The sequence below is a fragment of the Peromyscus eremicus genome, chromosome 1 (genome assembly GCF_949786415.1).
Source record: "Peromyscus eremicus chromosome 1, PerEre_H2_v1, whole genome shotgun sequence".
NCBI lineage: Eukaryota > Metazoa > Chordata > Mammalia > Rodentia > Cricetidae > Peromyscus > Peromyscus eremicus.
The window spans coordinates 89,413,767-89,431,164 of NC_081416.1; the positions used below are offsets into that span (position 1 = coordinate 89,413,767).

Sequence of the window (17,398 nt, forward strand, 5' to 3'; positions counted from 1 at the left end):
CTACCCACACAAAATAATTGAATAAATGTTAAAAATTGTGAAAATAAAATAGTTCTTTTTCATTGGATAAAATAGTAGACACCTGGTTTTTAGAGGAGGCTAAGAGTCAGAAGGGCTGGGTGGTGCACATGTTAATGCCTGCACTCAGGAAACAAAGGAAGACAGATCTCTGAGTTCCAGGACAGTCAGAGCTACAAAAAAAGCCCCGTCTTGAGAGACAACTGCCATGCTGGTGGCTGAGTGTGGCCAAGTATCTTATGAATTATGACAGTTAAAAAACAAACAAACAAACAAACAAAAAAACTTTATGTGGATAGGCAGGAAGAATGTCAAACAGCAGAAACTTAGTTCTTTCTGTGAAAACATTAACTCTCCAGAAGAATTAGCAAACTTCTATAGCTACTGAACAAGAGTTGCACAAAAGTGAGTCACACAAGCCTTAAATCAAAATGAACCTCACGTATGATCGATCACCTGATGCTTAGAAAGCATGTTGAATAAATATGCCTACTTAATAATGCTTCTCAGGCAGTATTTTTTAAAAAGCACTCAAACTGAAGAATGTGAACTTGAGGGTTAGGCTAAATGTAATCCCACTGCTCACATGGACAATGTAGTGAGGTGGCAGAGAGCCATCCAAGCTCGCTGAGTACCTGCCACACATCAGTACCATCCAAGGCCCAATCTGTGCACATACTGAACCTTTGTACCCGATTCCCATCTTACAGATGCTGCAAGTCAGGTTCAAAACTTCCTTCAGGGGTGTGAATCCAGTGCAGTTTCCCAAGCTCATTATTGCTTAATTTCCACCAACTATTCTGAAAAGGCCCATCATCTCACACAATCATTACAAAATGCTTAAGAAGAACAAAATCATAGAAAGTGGCCGAATTCAACCAAGAAATGGACTGAATCACATAGGCTCCGTTGTAAATGGTCTCTGCGCACCACTTAAAATACAGAGTAGGTCTCAACTGTTGCCCATGAAGCCAAGGCCATCACAGGACACAGCCATTCCTCCACCACTACAGACCTTGTACTGTATCAACAAGACCATGTATGAGATGCACACTCTGGCATAGGACACATTCTACCCTCAAAGAGTCCAAGACTGAGGCGAGATGGTTTGTAGTACTAGTAGCAGACCAGCTTCGGCGGGAACAAAGAGCTGTGCTGAAGAACAACCCAGACACAAGTGCTGTGATGCTGCCTCCTAAGGTTGCCCTGCTCTGGGTCATGTGACCTGGGATACTTCCAACCCCTGTGAGGCCAAGCTATAGAGAAAGCAGTGGCTTGGAAAATGCCCTTTCATGTTAAGACAGTGGCCAATCACATTAAAACACATCACCTCTCTAGGAGGAATGTGAGATTCAGGAGAGGTGGCTGTCTTTACGTACCTTACATTTCTAATTACCCAGGTACCACTCTTCCCAACCTCTGTGGTCCACATCTGCTGCAATAACTTCTAAGTTGCTAAGACACCACCACGGCCTAGAACATCTTGACCTTTGGCACCTCACTCTCTGGATACTCAAACTGGAATTGCCTGGTGATGTGTTCAGTGGGTTTACCCAATTTCTTTGGCAAATGCTGAGCTTCACGAAGGCAGAGACTACATTCTGTCTCCACAGTTCTCCTGGCTGCCAGCACTATGTTCAGAAGATGCTGCTGAATGATGACTGTACTGATGCTGACTTCCGTCTCTTCCTAAAGCACGTATATTTTGAAGAGCGGCATCATGGCACACAGGAAGCAGAAATTTGATGTGTTCTTGTGGCAGAAAACAGGAAAGAGCTCCACAATGGCAGGAGGAGGCAAAACCCAGGGCTCTTGTCCTTGAGCTACACAGGGTCTGGGTGAAAAGATCATGGAATGTTGAGCTATCTGTGACCTTTCCTCCCCCTGAAAAATAGCCAAGACAAAGGGCCACAAGGTAGGGTGAGCGGCCTGCCCTATTTTCTAGTGGAATTAACTTGGAAAGCATAGAACCTTCTATCTTCAAATTCCATTCACCACCCACCCACCACCACCCATCCATCCACCCATCCACCCATCCATCCATTCGACACAAGGTCTCCCCATGATGGCTAGGCTGATCTTGAAAATTGTGCATCAAGTAATCTTTTCAGTAATAGCCCTGGAGTAGTTGGCTAACAGGCTTGTATTGGGACACCTGGATTTTCTTTTTAAAATTCTGGTAACCTTCATAGCTTTTAGGATTAGCATCCTGCTTCAACCCACCCACAAAGGGTAAGTTAATCGATGATTAAATATTCTCTAGGAAACATCTCTTCTTTTGGACAGGTCAAACAGGTTAAGAATCAACTCACTCTGGGTAGCCACAATGTATTCTAAAGATAGAAGGAATATACATCTGCTAGCTCATTCACTATACTCAAGAGCCCAAACGTCATATCCTTATATGGCTCTAGCCTTGAATATTGCTTTGTAAAGATATCTCCAAGTGAAATTATCCAGCAAACCCTTGTGTGGATAGAAGGTTCCACAAGTCAACAACCGCTTAAGCAGTTTAAACCAACAAGCAAGATGCCTTCTATTTAAATGCTAGGAGCGACTCTATTTTAAGCCTTTTAAAATCCTTCGGGCAGGTGTTTAAGCTGTGTACTGACTGCGCCTGTGGAGGCTCTGGGGTGGGGGATGGCAGGCTCCACTCTCCACGCAGGCAACAGTTTTGTTCAGACAATCTTCCTGCTGCAGGTCATGTGACAAAGGGCAAATAAACAGCATCTGGGGATTTTCAATTACAGACCTTCGCCCAGCATGCCTGCACTGTAATCTCTACCAGATGAGGCCCAGGCCTCCCTATTTTCAATAATTCACACACTGTGTACACATAACATGACAATAAGGGCATTCATGGTGCGGCCTGATTCGCAGATCAAAGCTAGCAGAGGGCCAGGAGGGCCAGCTGTAAGCAGGCTCGGCTGCTAGATGCTTCGTGCTTTTCACAGGCTTGGAAAGGCTCTCCCCAGGACCTGGCAAGCAGGCCTCTTTCCTGAGCTGTATTGCTGAGCAAACTCTGAACGGGAATGGGGTGCCCTCGGGGAATGCCAGAGAGACAACCCATCCATGCGCATTTGGAAGTGCTGGGGAAGCTGCATCACTCCGATCCACTCAAATTGCTGCCTCTTGGCTGGCCCAAGATCTGTGCAAAAGTTCCTGGGCCAGGTGGTACCTAAAAATATGCTCATTCTAAAAACATTGTACAGTACCTAGGCAGTCTAAACCCTTAACCAGGTTCAGTGTCTTCCCATTCAGCCTGCAGGTACACAATTAGGCCAGAAGACACAGAGCCATAATTTAAGCATGTCTTAAGGTGTGGAAAATGAAAGAGAGGTCATTGTTGTTGCTACTGAAATCTCTACAGTTAATTAACTCAATTAATCCGCATGTGGAGACCAGCACTGTTAGGCACTGGCTTTGTGAGGATGTGCATGCCCCAACTCTAAATGCACAGATTTCTCAAGTCCACAACATTCCAGATGCCTCTGGCCAGACTACGGAGTAAGTCCAGTGGAGGGAGTAGAGATATGGCTTCCTCCTCTAAAGATTTCACACTCGTCACTCAGGGCAGGAACCAGGAGAAAGCCATAATAGCGACTTCCTCTTTGCAAACACATGCTGCTCACCAGCTGTGGCTGTATGTCCTTCCCCCCTTTTCTCTCGCTCATTCAGAATGGTTTCCTCCTAATCACAATAATTCTGAAAGTGCTAAAACATATCAATCGTTGGCTAAGCCGTGCCTACAAAGGGGCCAGCCGGCTGGCTTTTATGGCCTTGTCCAACAGCAGCTGATACTTCATTCAGCAACAAATCCAATTTAGCAGTTACAAGAGGGTTAGCATCCCTGAAAAAAATACAGGGGTTGATCTGGCACCCAGAGTCGGCACAAGCTCTAGACATGTTGCTTTGCAGGTTTTTCTGCTGCTGTACTTGGAGGTCCAGAATCAATCGTCTTGCACCCCCAAACACATCCCCAAGCCCCCACAATCTGATGGTGGCAACAGTGATGGAGGTGGCAGCAGTCTAATCAGGCAAGTAAGTGTTCACGGGAACCGTGTTGTTTTTCCAACTGACTCACAAACACGCAGGAAAAGTAGCCACTCCATTCTGTCACAAATTCCTAACACGCTTAAACCTTTGGGCTTTAGGTCAGCTCTAACGATGAGAAAACGTTAAGATTTTTACCTTTTGATTAAAATTTGTTTTGTAATAAGGACTCAGAAATAAAAGAACCTGTAATTAAACTGTGCTTTTACATATCAAATCCTGGTCCCATGAGGGAGAACAAGAAATTGACAGAAAGAATATTCATTTTAAAATGCTTAATATACGTTATTTCCAGATGATTATCTAAGTTCAAGTTAAAAGAATCTCCAGAGAAAATGACTTAAATAATTCAGCCATAAAAAGAATCCTCTACTGCCACAAAGATGTCATTTTTAAGCCACAAGGTAATTTATAAAGTAAAATAAAAAGGAAATGATGTAACAGAAACATGGGCTGGTTACTCCTTAATATTAGGCTTTGTAGTCAATAGTTGGTTATTTATCCCAGCTACAGTTTTAACGATATGAAAAAAAGTGAGCCACAGAGACATCTGGTTTAAAAACATAAAATTTTTTCCATGCCATAAAGGAGACACATGCAATTGTGGCTGGCGAGTTATCAGTGATGGAATATTCCATACATGGCGCTCTCAGTTCATGTGGCTTTAAAGAGCTTCTTCTTCTCCGTTCACTTCAGAAAGCACAAACTAAAAAAACAAATCCCACCCCCAGGGCCTACAGACAAACAAACCATTAGATTAATATTTTGTCAATGTCACTTGTCACAACAAAAGTGGCAGCGTTTCTCACTTACTCGAAGACTGGCTTAATTAAAATTCAAAAAACCGCGACAAACCTATATTGAATTTCATTGGCTGCACAGTAATTACTTATTTTGTAGCTGACTATAAACAGTATTTTATTACATCCACAAAAATGCATTTAAAAAGCTAACAAGAACTCTTGACACAGGCAGAGCGCAAGCCCCGCCTCTTCTACTTGAAATAGGGAGCTACTTCCTATTAATGTGACCTAAGAAAACAAGCACCCATGAGTTCCTTTTCCCAGTGCATGGGACGACAACTGACATGCCTGCAAGGATCTGCTCACACCAGGGCTCAGCTCCCCAAGAACAGATCTGGCAGAGCCTGATGAACAAATCTCCCCCCAACCCCCCTGGACCAACAGAAAGAGTCTGGCTTGGCTCAAACCCAAAACCGAGACAATGGAGGCTGCCAGGCATGATGGATGACTTAGAAGACTTAAAACCACCCTTTGCATTCTCCCAGATAAACAATTAGCTGGGGGGAAATGTGGAGGAGGGAGTCCAGGGGGCCGGTTTACTTTTAAAACATCCAGGACATTATCTTAAGGTGCCTCATTGGAATGAGAAAAAACAAAGGGCTAGGGAAATTTAGAATGTTTAAGTCAAGAGCAGTTTAGAAGCATAGAACACCCTTCCAGCATGAGAAGGTTTTCAATGCATGTCATGGCTGATGCCTCCATTCCTTCTTCCTTTATTTTCAACCCACATAATTCTAATAGGCGCACAATAACTTTTAAAAAGTCATTTATGGAGCAAAGCGGGCTGGAATAAACGTGATTTAAGCATGAAGGAAAGGAAACGGCCTTCAGACATTCTTGCCAGACGGAAACCACTAGCTCTGAAGCCACATATAATTTCTTGAGCTCATGAAGAGCCTGGGTGGGGGAGAGAGACGCTTGACAGAGGACAGGGAAACGTCTTACAAGTCAACCTTCATTTCTCTGGAAAGATTTACAAGCCTGAACAAGAGTGCCTCCGGAAGTCCACCAATTCTCCATTAATGCAGGAGGCAGCAGTGTGGTTTCCAAGGCAACAGAGACTCTTGCTCGCCAGCGAGCTTGGTGCACACTGCCAAAGGTTTCTCCTCAAATCTCAACTTCCTGTTTGCAGGTGCTGACAAAACCAGACAGACTTTTAAGTACAGGCAAACAGTGCACTGATTTTTCCCCCCAGAAAAGGGATTCTAAATCTTGGTCTTTAGCAAAAGTGACGGAGTAGAATCACAAGACTCTGCAGCTAGCTAGACCTTGCAGTACAGGCTCAGAGAACAATCTGAACAGGAGTTAGGAGCCCCCAGAGAACGTTCAGTGAGTTAAATATATTTGCTGTAATATTATAATGTGTTATGACAAGCTATATATCAACATAATAGGCTCCTGTGATTAACACTCGTCTGGGTTTTTTTTTTTTCTATGTGTTATAGGAGCGGTTTTGAGGGTTGGTAACAGCTTGACTTAGCAGAATTCAGAGACTAAAGAATCTGAATACATTGCACGCATGTGCACGTCCGCAAGTGCGTGCACGCGTGCATGCGTGTGTGCCAGAAGTTGACATGAGTGTCTTCTTCAATGCTCTCTACCTTGTTTTTTGAGACAGAATCTCTCACTGAACCTGGGGCACACATTCAGCTCCTGCACTCCCCTCCCCTCTGTCTCCCCAGAACTAGGATTATAAGCAAGGGTAGCTAAATGCAGTTTTTAATATGGCTGTGGTACTTAAGATCCAAACCCAGGTCCCCATGGTTGCACAGCAGTTACTTTCCAACCTGAGCCACCTCCACAAGTCCTGACTACGGTTCTAGAACATCTATAACTCTGACAACTGTATTTCATGAGGTCACAATATACTTTAAAAGAGACTTTTCCTCCACGTGAACAGAAAATTGCAGGGAAAAGTACTGATTAGAACTCTCCCATTAACAGTGCTAGCTTGTGGCAAAATTACTAACATTTTAGTCTTAGTTTCTTCAGAGCTCCACTACAATGCTGCTGTTCCTTCTGGCTACTTTTGCATACCCTCCAAACACATCTAGACAGCAACAGAAAGACTGCTTTATTTTATTGGGGACCGTCAATGAAGAACCCTCTCATTTCCTCCTGAACACTGTTTCAAGAGTACAAACCAAGGCAAGGTCGTCTGCCCCATCAACAGCCCAGAGGGCCCACAAAGGAGGCTCCCATGCCAAACCAAACTCTACAAAACCAGCATGGGAACCAGCAGGCCCCCAGCTTCTCTCTGCAGAATGAAAAGCTCTGAAGAAGGGTGTCTACCTGCTAAGGTAACACACTCACTTCTCATTCCGCAACCATCTTCTCAAGCACACTGCTGTAAGGAGACTGGAGACGGAGGATGTGGCAGCTAGCGGGACTGGAGGAAAGGCATCCGCTGGGTTGAGTCCTCCCTTGCCACGGTGGACAGCAAATGTAGGTGGGGGAAAGGCACAGCACAGTGGCTAAGTATTTTTCAGAGCTTTCCTTATTAACTGCCTCTCCCTGCTTCTTAAAATCTCCGAATAAACTAGTTTGGTAAGTCCCTCTCTGCAACCACAGGATACCCTCACACACAGCAGGTTTTCAAGCTAAAAGGCTTTGTCAGACAGTAACAAGTTCCTGGTGGCTACAGTCAATAACTGGAGGGAGAAGGTATTCTATTTCACTTTGCAGACATGCCTACCCCTGGGACAACCTAGCTGAAGGACAGGAAGTGTTTCCTGTGCACACCCCTGCATCCCATGAAAGCCCCAAGAGGTGCTGTCAAATGTCTATCAGAATTCTGAGTGCCACTGTATGCAGGAGAGGGAGGGAGGGAGGGAGGGAGGAAGGAAGACACAGACAGACAGACAGAAATTCGGGGCACCCCTACTCCCAACAGAGATAGAGTGTCTCAGTTCATGAAGTGCATACAACCAGCCTAGACACTATGTTAATGCTGCTTCTCTTTGTTCTGACAAGCAACTGAAGGCTTTGTTTGGGCCCACAGTTTAAGGGTACAGTCCACCACCTGTCAATCAGGTATCCACACAGCAAATGCAGCCAGGAAGCAGAGCTGGCTTCCTCCTGCCTATTCAGTACAAGGTCTCAACCCACAGAACGGAGCTGCTCACATTTCATGTGAGTCTGTCCATTGCAAATGACCCAGTCCAGAATGTCCAGATGTACCCAGATTTGACTCTTCCTGTCAAGTTGACAACCAATATTAACCATTACAGATGGACACTTACTTCATGAAGATAAACATGTGAAAGTTAAGTGGGAAACATTACCACAAATAATCATCCCAACATAAGAATGCTGACTGATTTGCTGAGATCTTTACATGAACACAACTGAGTGTCTATTTAGCTCCATGCAGAAGTGAGTTAGACCACTCCTGCCGTTCACTGAGCATCTCAGCATAAGGCTTCTGTCAGACACCAGAAGGTGAACTTTGGGAGAGCTGTACCAGGAGGTCAGGCTCCATCCTGTGGATGGGTACACATGCACTCAAGAAAGGAATGCCCAAACACCTACACACTGGAGAAAGCAAGACTGGGGGCTGAAGACACCTTCATGACTTCCTCAGTATGGATACAAAGAAAGGTCATCAGCCCAGCCTTGTGGCATAAGCCTTTAATCCTAGCACTTGGGAGGCTGAGGCAGGAGGACTGCTGTGAGTTCAAGGCTAGCAGGTACTACATAGTGAGTTCCAGGCTACTTTGGGCTACAAAATAAGACCCCAAGATAGGACAGAACAAAACAAAAGGAAATGGAACTGAGAATATGGACGGAAAGGGATGGAGAAAAGATGGATGCATTTCAGTGGCACCTGGCACTTTCGGCTCCACAATTCTTGGAAACAAAGAATACCACAGGAGAAGGAGGCAAAAGCAGGGAGGCAGTAAGCTGCATCTTGAATAGATGAACTTGAGAATAAGTGCCATCCGTGTGGAGCAGCTCTCCAGGAGGCCGCTGGCTGTGTAGAGTCTAGCAGAGCAGACTCCAAGGTCACAGTTCTGAGTACTGAACCCAAGGGAGTAAAAGAAGACACCTAGCAGCATATAAAGGACATAAGGAGCGAGGAGGAAGAGAGGGGCTTGAAAAGAGATAAAGGCAGCCACAGTGGAGAGGGAAAAGAGAAGCAACCGAGTTAAACCCTTTAAAAGAGCTAAAAGCTCAACAGTGTGATGCTGGGTAAAGACACACCACGAGCCACATACGCACTCGTACATACACACTACATGACACCTCTAACATGCTAACATGTGATGTTCTCAGGGGCTGCCTACTCATCAGTCTCACTCCAAATGGAAGTGAAACCCAAGGGAGTGGCTGGGTGGTGATACGTGGTTAGAGAAGGTGGCACAGCAGAGCCTTTCGGGGAGAGGAAATAAGGGAGGAAACACAGACACCTCCCAGTATGTTTGTAAGGTCTGAGGTGGAGGGTGGTTACTTACCTGTCTGGTAGCTGCTGAGCTACCAGTACAAGATTTGGAGGAAAAAGGAATCCAATGCAAGTATTTCATGACAACCAATGGCCTATCTAGAATTTACAATAAAAATCGTAGCATATTTTAGTATTTGAAAACTGCATTGACATAAATGCTTGACATTAGTGGTATCACCATGTAGTGTTTAGGGGTGTGTATGTATGCACACACACAGTTATAAAATGTCAGCATGCTACTACCTAGAACCACGGAATTCTAGGCAGGTTCTAAGCAGGTTTCCTGAGTCCACACAAACTAACTCATGGAGCACCTGCAGATCACTCCCCCTTGTCTGGGAGTTGCTCCAGGGTGAGCAGGCAGTACCTACAATCTGCCCAGCATCCTGCATGGCTGCTTCTCAGCCTTCACCATTTCCGCCTATTTTCCTTACGAGACTAACCATTCTCTCGTTCATTCAATTAAGTCTTGCTTTGTGGCCTTCCTCGTCTCTAACTCATTACTAGGGTCCCTATAACAAGACCACTACGCTACGAACATGCTACAGAGAATGTCAGCACTGCTTGCTACCTGCCAAGAACCAACTGAAATAAAGCCTCCACTGTGTGCTGTTAGAGGCCCTTCTACTTTCAAAGCCTCACTTGTTCTTGGTGTCAAAGACACAAGTCTACCCATCTGAGATGCTTCATGGCAAGTGTGTTTTCCTATAACTTCTGTATCCCCAAGTTCCCAAGACATTGCCTAGCACAGAAGACATGATCAATAACTTCCCAGAACTAATGAACCAGAAAGACAAGTAGTATAGGCAGTACTTTTCTAATAAGATTCTTTTTAAGTGTGTGGGTTCTTTTTAAACTAACTTGGAATGAAAATACTATTTTCAAAAAAGGCTTACTTAGGAATTTCCCCATGCATGTCTGTGAACAGCAATGTTCAGAGCTTTTCTTTTTTCTTTTTCTTCTTTTTTTATGAGCTGCTTCTGTGGTGACATGTTTTCTGTCAAAAGAAATTTATCAGGCTATTTCCCCAATTTGAGCCACACACATTCTTTCTGCTGAGAAACGCTGTAATTGCGTGTGTGTGTGTGTGTGTGTGTGTGTGTGTGTGTGTGTGTGTGTGACTCCTCATCTCTCCAAGCCTCCTAATTACAAAACATTATCATTCAAAACCCAAGGCGTGAACACTCAGAGTATCTGCAACTGCCCTGACTGGGAGGAACCCTGAAGACAGAGTGCCTGACTCCAGAAGACCCCTGAGGTTCATCACTCAATGCCAATGTCACAGATGAGAAAATGAAAGCAAAGAGATACCAAGAGACACACACTGAGCCCTTTATAGCCAGGGAGAACTGGGGCCTGACTTATTCTTTTTTGTTTGTTTATTTGATTTTTTGGGGTTTTTTTCTTCTTTATTTTCTTTTCTTTGGGGTTTAGGGGTACAAAGGGGAGGATACATATAAAAGTCAGAGAACAACTTTGGGAAGTTCAGTGAGGATAAAGGGGTGAGGAACTGATCAGATAGGGATGATGTCCTTTCTAAGAAGAAGAGACAGAAGGGAGGCCTGTGCTCAGAGGACGGACTATGTATGGACACAGAAAACAGGCAAGAACAGCCATGGGAAAAGGCATCCAGGCCTTGGACTCCAGCTTCCAGACTAGGAGAAGATGACTGACTGTGGTCTCACTAGGCTGGCCTCAAACTTGCTATATAGCTGAAGATGACCTTGAACTCAACACTGTCGCTCCATGACACTCCAGGTCCACTATTAGCAAGGCATCACCTTCCCTGAAACATTTAGGAGGATGCCACCACCCGGTGACATTCAGAACACTGCTGTTCTTAGGTCACCGACAGTGTGCAGCCCCAGACTAATCCAAGCTATTGATAGCTTCTACACGACTCAACCTGAGTGACAAACACTGTCACCCCAATGTCCAGCACTGCCCACTCCACACTTACCACAGTGTGGGGGCCTTTGAGTCTTTGCCGTGGCTAAGAACTTGAAACACAATGCTAGAATGTGATAAGAAACTGCTATTGGGGGGGGGGGGTAATTTTGAGATGATCTTGTATAGCCAGGCTAGCCTCAAACTCATTCTTTATCTGAGAATGATCTTAGACTCTTTTTTCTTTTCCAGGTATGTGGTGTGTGTCTGAGTGTGTGTACTTACATGTATGTCTGAGTGGATATTGTGTGCTTATGTGTGTGGGGGCACAGGTGTGATAATCTGAGGTTGGGGGGCACGCCCCACTTTTTCCCCCAAGGTACACTTGAGCAGGGAGAAGTGAGAAACATTTAGATAGAAATATAGAGGAGAGAGACAGAAACACAGGATAGTCTCGGGAGAGCCTGGCTCAAGATCCACCAGCCCCTTCTGTCTCTTCTAAAGGGCTTTTATAAAAACACCAAGGGGTGGAGCAAAAGACCTCCCCTTAGCATAGCCAAGTGCAGACCCTTCCAAATACTTAGTAACCATGCACGTGGTCAATCCATCCCTTTATGCAGCCCTGCTGTATAAAGCAAGCTCAGATCTCACTAGGAGACCTCTGTGGACCCCAACAGGTTGGCATTGGGGACCTCTGGGCACACAGATTCTACTAGTGTAGCTAGCCACCTTTGCTAGACTAATTAAACAGTTAATTTCCAAATTATAAATTAAATTCCAGCATTATAAATAGTTCATTTCCAACTCTCAAATTTTGGGATGAAAGGCAGACCATCCCCCCACCTGTATGTAGGTGCTGGGGATCCAAAATCAAGTCCTCATACTTGTATGACAAGCTCTTTACCCTCTTAGCCATCTCCCAAGATGAAACCTTAAAACTTCTGATCCCCCTCCCTCCACTTCCCAAATGCTGGGATTGCAAGCATGAAAGACCAGCAGGGAAGAAGCCCGGCGGAGGAGTGGGTGGGAAGTAATCATGTTGGTTCCTTACAACCCTGAGCAGATTTCAAACTCTGCTAGTGATGTACACTCCTGAGCATTATAAATAGTTCATTTCCAGATGATTGACAGTGGATGAAGGTAAGTTAATTAAGCTGTTTGCCTTTGCACTGGGGTATACGTGGCTGCTTGGCTAGAGGGAAAGAGTCACTACGGGATGTTCAGCATTAATTAACTTGTGCTTAATTGCTAAACATAAAAACTATGAAGATGCTGATTTAGTTGGATTAAAGGAAATCTGCATTTCACAAAGCAATGACTTCAAAGGTTATCTTTGCAAAGGAAAAATGGATCTTTTTTAAAAGTCTTTTTTTACTATTTGTAATTGTCTGCCTGTGTGTGTGTGTGCGCGCGCGCGCCCTAGCACCTTGTAAAAGCCAATGTGGTGGAGCACACTTGTGACCTCAGCACTGGGGAGGCAGGCAGGTAGATCCAGCTTGACTTGCAGCTGGTTCACATCTCCATGAGCATCTAAGTGCTGAAAGCAAGCCTGCTCCAAAGGCCGAAACCCACTCCAGTCACCGCAGGGAAGAGGGAAGTTTTGACTACTTTGTCAATGACCTAACAGAAGGCAGTCATTTCCTTCTGGCTACCTCTTGATGCCAAGCGCCCTAACCCAAGGGTCTACTGAACTCCTAAAGCCCTCTCTGTACTTGAACCTATTCTCTGTTACCCCATCCTGTACCCTAAGGCCCAGTTTGGGGTGAAGCATAAGCATTCTGGCTGAACCCCTTCAAGCTACAACAGACAACCCCATTAGCCAACAACACAGGAAGAGGAACAGATGGCAGGGGTTTTTTACGGGGTGGGGGTGGGGCAGGGGGGTTGTTTAACAAACTTGGTTTTGTTTTTTGATTGATAGCTTTACGGTGAGGTAAATGGTGCCGCTTTGACACACCCTGCAGAGTGGTAGCACTGGACTCGTACACACCTGTTCATTTCACCATTTGTGTGTGTGTGTGGGGGGGGGGGGGGTCCAGACAAAGTTTCTCTGTATAGCCCTGGCTGTCCTGAAATTCAGAGATGTGTCCGCCTCTGCCTCCTGAATATTGGTAAGAAAGGTGCGTGCCACCACTGCCCGGCTCATTTCACCATTTATAATCTCACTGAGAAGCAGATGTCATCTCTGACCAGTATGAAAACACCCTGAGGAATAAATAATGTGGAACTCTACTGTTCCTGCTAGATCTTCCCCACAACGGTGACCCCCCCCCCCCCAAATCCTGTCACACACAGGGTTGCATGTTTTCCAGTTAGAAGAGTGAGGTCTGGTGGGTCATGATGGTGCAGGCCTTTAATCTCAGCACTCAGGAAGCAAAGACAGGTGGATCTCTACGAAGTCCAGGCCAGCCTGGTTGGTCTACATGAGTTCCAGACCAGGCAAGGCCACGTATGAGACCCTGTGTCAAACCAACCAACCAACCAGAAAAGCACGGTTTGTCCATCCCACACTCAGGACTGCTGTTGGGTCCTGGATAAGAAAAGTGTGCTTTTTGGGACCATGGAAGCCCCAAGCAACTGGAGGGAGGATTTCCACCAGGCTGAGGATATTGCTGGGTTAGTCAGGGGCTCACTGAGCATAAACTAAGGCCTGGGTTTGATCCTCAGCACCTCATACACCAGACATGGCAGTATACACCTGGGTCCTGGCACTCAGGAACAGGAGGCAGGAGGATCAGGAAGGAGTTCAAAGCCCTCTTCAGCTAATGAGTTGGGTAAAGGTGCTTGTAGGCAAGCCTAACAATCTGAGTTCCGTTCCGAGGACCCATAGGACAGAAAGGAGAGAACAGACTCCCTCCCATAAGCTGTCCTCTAACCACCACGTACCCACTGTGGCACTCACCTGTGTGTGCACAGGGTAAATAAAATGTCACTTAAAAATGTAACATCACCACAACAAAAAGCCTTATGTTTAGTCAACACCAAGAATCATTTGTGGAAAATCTGCCGTGTGTACCCTCAGGCCCTGTCAACACATGTCCAGTCAGCTCCTCACTACAGTGACAATTTCAAGCCTGGGCCATGACATTCCATCTGACTGGGGAGGAAGCAGAGCCTACGACCTATGGAGGACTTCACCCACAGCACAGCTGATCATGCCACGGGAGTGTGGTCTGTCAGATCCCACTGCCTGTGCTGGTGAGTGTGAGGTGCCCACAGTCGCCGCCCACAGCACAAGGAACTAAGATAGTGTGAAGAGTCTACGCTAATCAATCACCAGGAAAAAAACAAAAAAATCAACTCTGCCTCATACCTCACCTTGTCCTCTCCTCTCCACAGAGAAACTGATTGCCTCCCATACCTCAAATAGTTTTACACCACACTGTAATAATGTCCCAGGGCTGGTGGCCAGCCATTTACTCACAGGATTTCACAATATCCAATTTGATCCAAGCTGTCCTTCTTGGACTCCAACTTCAAATTCTCATTCCTCAAAAGGTAATGATTGCAACTCAATTCAGAAGACATTTATTAAGCCCTTACATAATTACATGTGTCAAGCCATCAAACAGAGCCCTGGCTGGCCCAAGGCAAGCTCTAGGTCTGTTCTGTGAACAAGTCATCAACCTGCAAACACAAAGAAGAGCCTGCTAATTCCATCTAGAAAATACAGTGGAGGCACCGCGGGGGCTTTTGAAAAATGAAGAATGGCTATTATGACAAAAAGCACACCAAGTCAAAAAATAATATAAATTAAAATTATCACTTGGGATTATCCAGTATGTATGGCTAAACAGGTGTGTATGGGGGGGGATAAACAGCAGGACTTACTTACATACAGCTTTTGTTTTTTGTTCTTTTTTTTTTATATTTGCATGTGTGTATGTGCAGGTGTGTGCAAGTGACTGCCAATGACAGAAGAGGGCGCCAGAGTGTCAGATTCCCTTAGAGCTAGAGTTGCTGGTGGCTGTGAGCCTCCAGACATGGGATCCAGAAACCAAGCGCTCTTCACTACTGAGCCATCTCCCCAGCCTCATTGTAAAACAATTTTATACATTGGAGAAAAGAAAAAAAAAAAAAGCTGTATCTTGTCGAGGGTTGGGGGTGGAGTTTCCCCAGGAACATGGTGGCAGGAGACAACTAAGCTTCAGAACAGTAAAGGAACATTCTGGACCTCTTTAAGAGGCTTGAAGATGAATTCCATGTGTTCAGATTTTGCATGCCCTGGGTGTTGGGTTCCTAAGGACAAGTTTCACAAACAGCTGCCTAAGGTTCTCCTTTATGTCACCTTGATTCGGGTTCAGGGGCATCCAGTGCTGCCTAAATTAGACCCTAGTACACCTGAGGACTAAGGAGAAGGGCAAGCTGCACTCTGGAGCATCTCTGCAGGCTGGAACACGACGTTCAGAGTTAAGATGATCTGAATTCCCCCTTGAACCTTCTTTTTATTTCCCCCCCCAACTCATTGATAAAGTCTTGATTAAAAACACAGACATTTTGTCATCCTCACTACAGTAACCTCATCTCCAAACTCGCCTGACTGGAGGAGAGCTAATGCTGCTGCTTCTGTCTGGTCAATTATTGCATGGACACGAGGGACCAATTAATGCCATCCATAAAAGCCTGAATCATTCTGTCAATTAACGAGAGCTAACTATGTCATCAGATATATTACTGGTGAGCAAGTCTATTTGGTTGCAGTATGTCTTGGAGGAGAGCACTATCAAATGAATCACAATTGACTTGGACAACTGCTAGCATAATTTCGAAAGATGAAAAGACAGATGTGGTAGTTATTAGTGGTCCCCTGAGGAATTACGGCCAAGCAATTGGGATGTGCTAAGGCTGCGCTAGCAGGTGCCTGCAGTAGGAATCAGACGGAGGGTTAAATCAATATTTTCAATTTCTTAGGATCAATCTGGTGTTTGAACGAGATGGAAACTTGTTAGCAATTGGCAGGATGTGTAAATGAAAAGTCAAACTTCTTATTATTTGTTAAAAGGGAACAAGTGTACTGCCTCATGCCCTTGGCACAAACTAACGCTTTCATGATCCAGTAGCCGGAGCATTTGCTGGGAATCAAGCGGTTCTTACATTTTAATAGAGTACTAAAGGTTAGCTTTATAAAGGTTGAACATTTGAGATCTTTACAAAATGATTGAAGTGTCAATGGGAAAGTTTTGAGCTGTGACAACAGTATAGTTATTAATGATTAGTGCAAAACGCAGAAGGAAATGTCAGCCTGGCTAGCCAGAGGGGAGAAGCAGTCTCACCAACATTTGTAGAGTAAGGCCGCAGAGCTCTGGGAACACTACTGGTTTTTCTGCAGTAGACTCAGTCTAGCCTTGATTGACCAAACACTGACTTTCCTCCCCAGTCTTCTATAACCCTTGTGAACATCTTTTTCTCCTAAGATTCTTAAATTACATTAGGGGGTAGAGGAAGAAGAAGAGGAGAGAGGGAGGGAGGGAGGGAAGGAGAGAGAGAGACTGACTGACTTAAGTAATCAGGTTTGTCCAGGCAAGGACCAGTACCCTGAACATCTTAATCGAAGCATCTCTGTCAATGTCTTGTCTCATGCTTGCTTGCTTGCTTTGAATTTAGGGACAGACAATCCTTTCAAGGACACAAAGGTATTAAGGTCCAGAACATTTAAAGAAAGCTTGGAATAAACCAATAAAAATTTGAACCCTACTAAGACTGGCGTGGCTAGGGAGGAAAGGGCAGCGTGCTCCACGGGAAGGGCAGTTAAGGGAAATGGCGTCAATCGGGATCTGCCAGTCACTTCCCACTGCCTGCAGATCCTCTCACACCTGTTGAGGGCAGGAAAGCTCCTGCCTCGCATATCAACTTAAAGGTGCCTTACATTCTAGTTACACGTTTCAAAATAAATGGAATTCAAGGCCAGCATACATATTAATAGGCAAAATAGAGACTATCATAATGTTCCTATAGGGGATGGCCCTCTAGAAAGCTATTAAAAAAAAAAAAACTAATCCAAACAAGGATTTCTTAACTATATTGGAGCAAGATCTCAGAGACAGGAGGATAATGAGGCAAAGCATCCACCCTCTAGGGGTAAGAGGGGAATAGGTGCCAATTAACAGTAAACAGGGAAGATGTGAGATCAGAGGCAGGCACTGGGGGAATTCGGGGAGGAGAAAGCTTTAGCTGGGCAGGGGCAAGGAACGAG

At 45.1% G+C, this 17,398-nt stretch overlaps 1 protein-coding gene across 2 annotated transcripts in view; it reads right to left on the minus strand.

Annotated features, from left to right (window-relative positions):
* Tead1 (TEA domain transcription factor 1) overlaps positions 1-17,398 on the minus strand; it is a 231,700-nt gene that overhangs the window by 74,895 nt on the left and 139,407 nt on the right. The gene's annotated exons all lie outside the window — the stretch shown is intronic.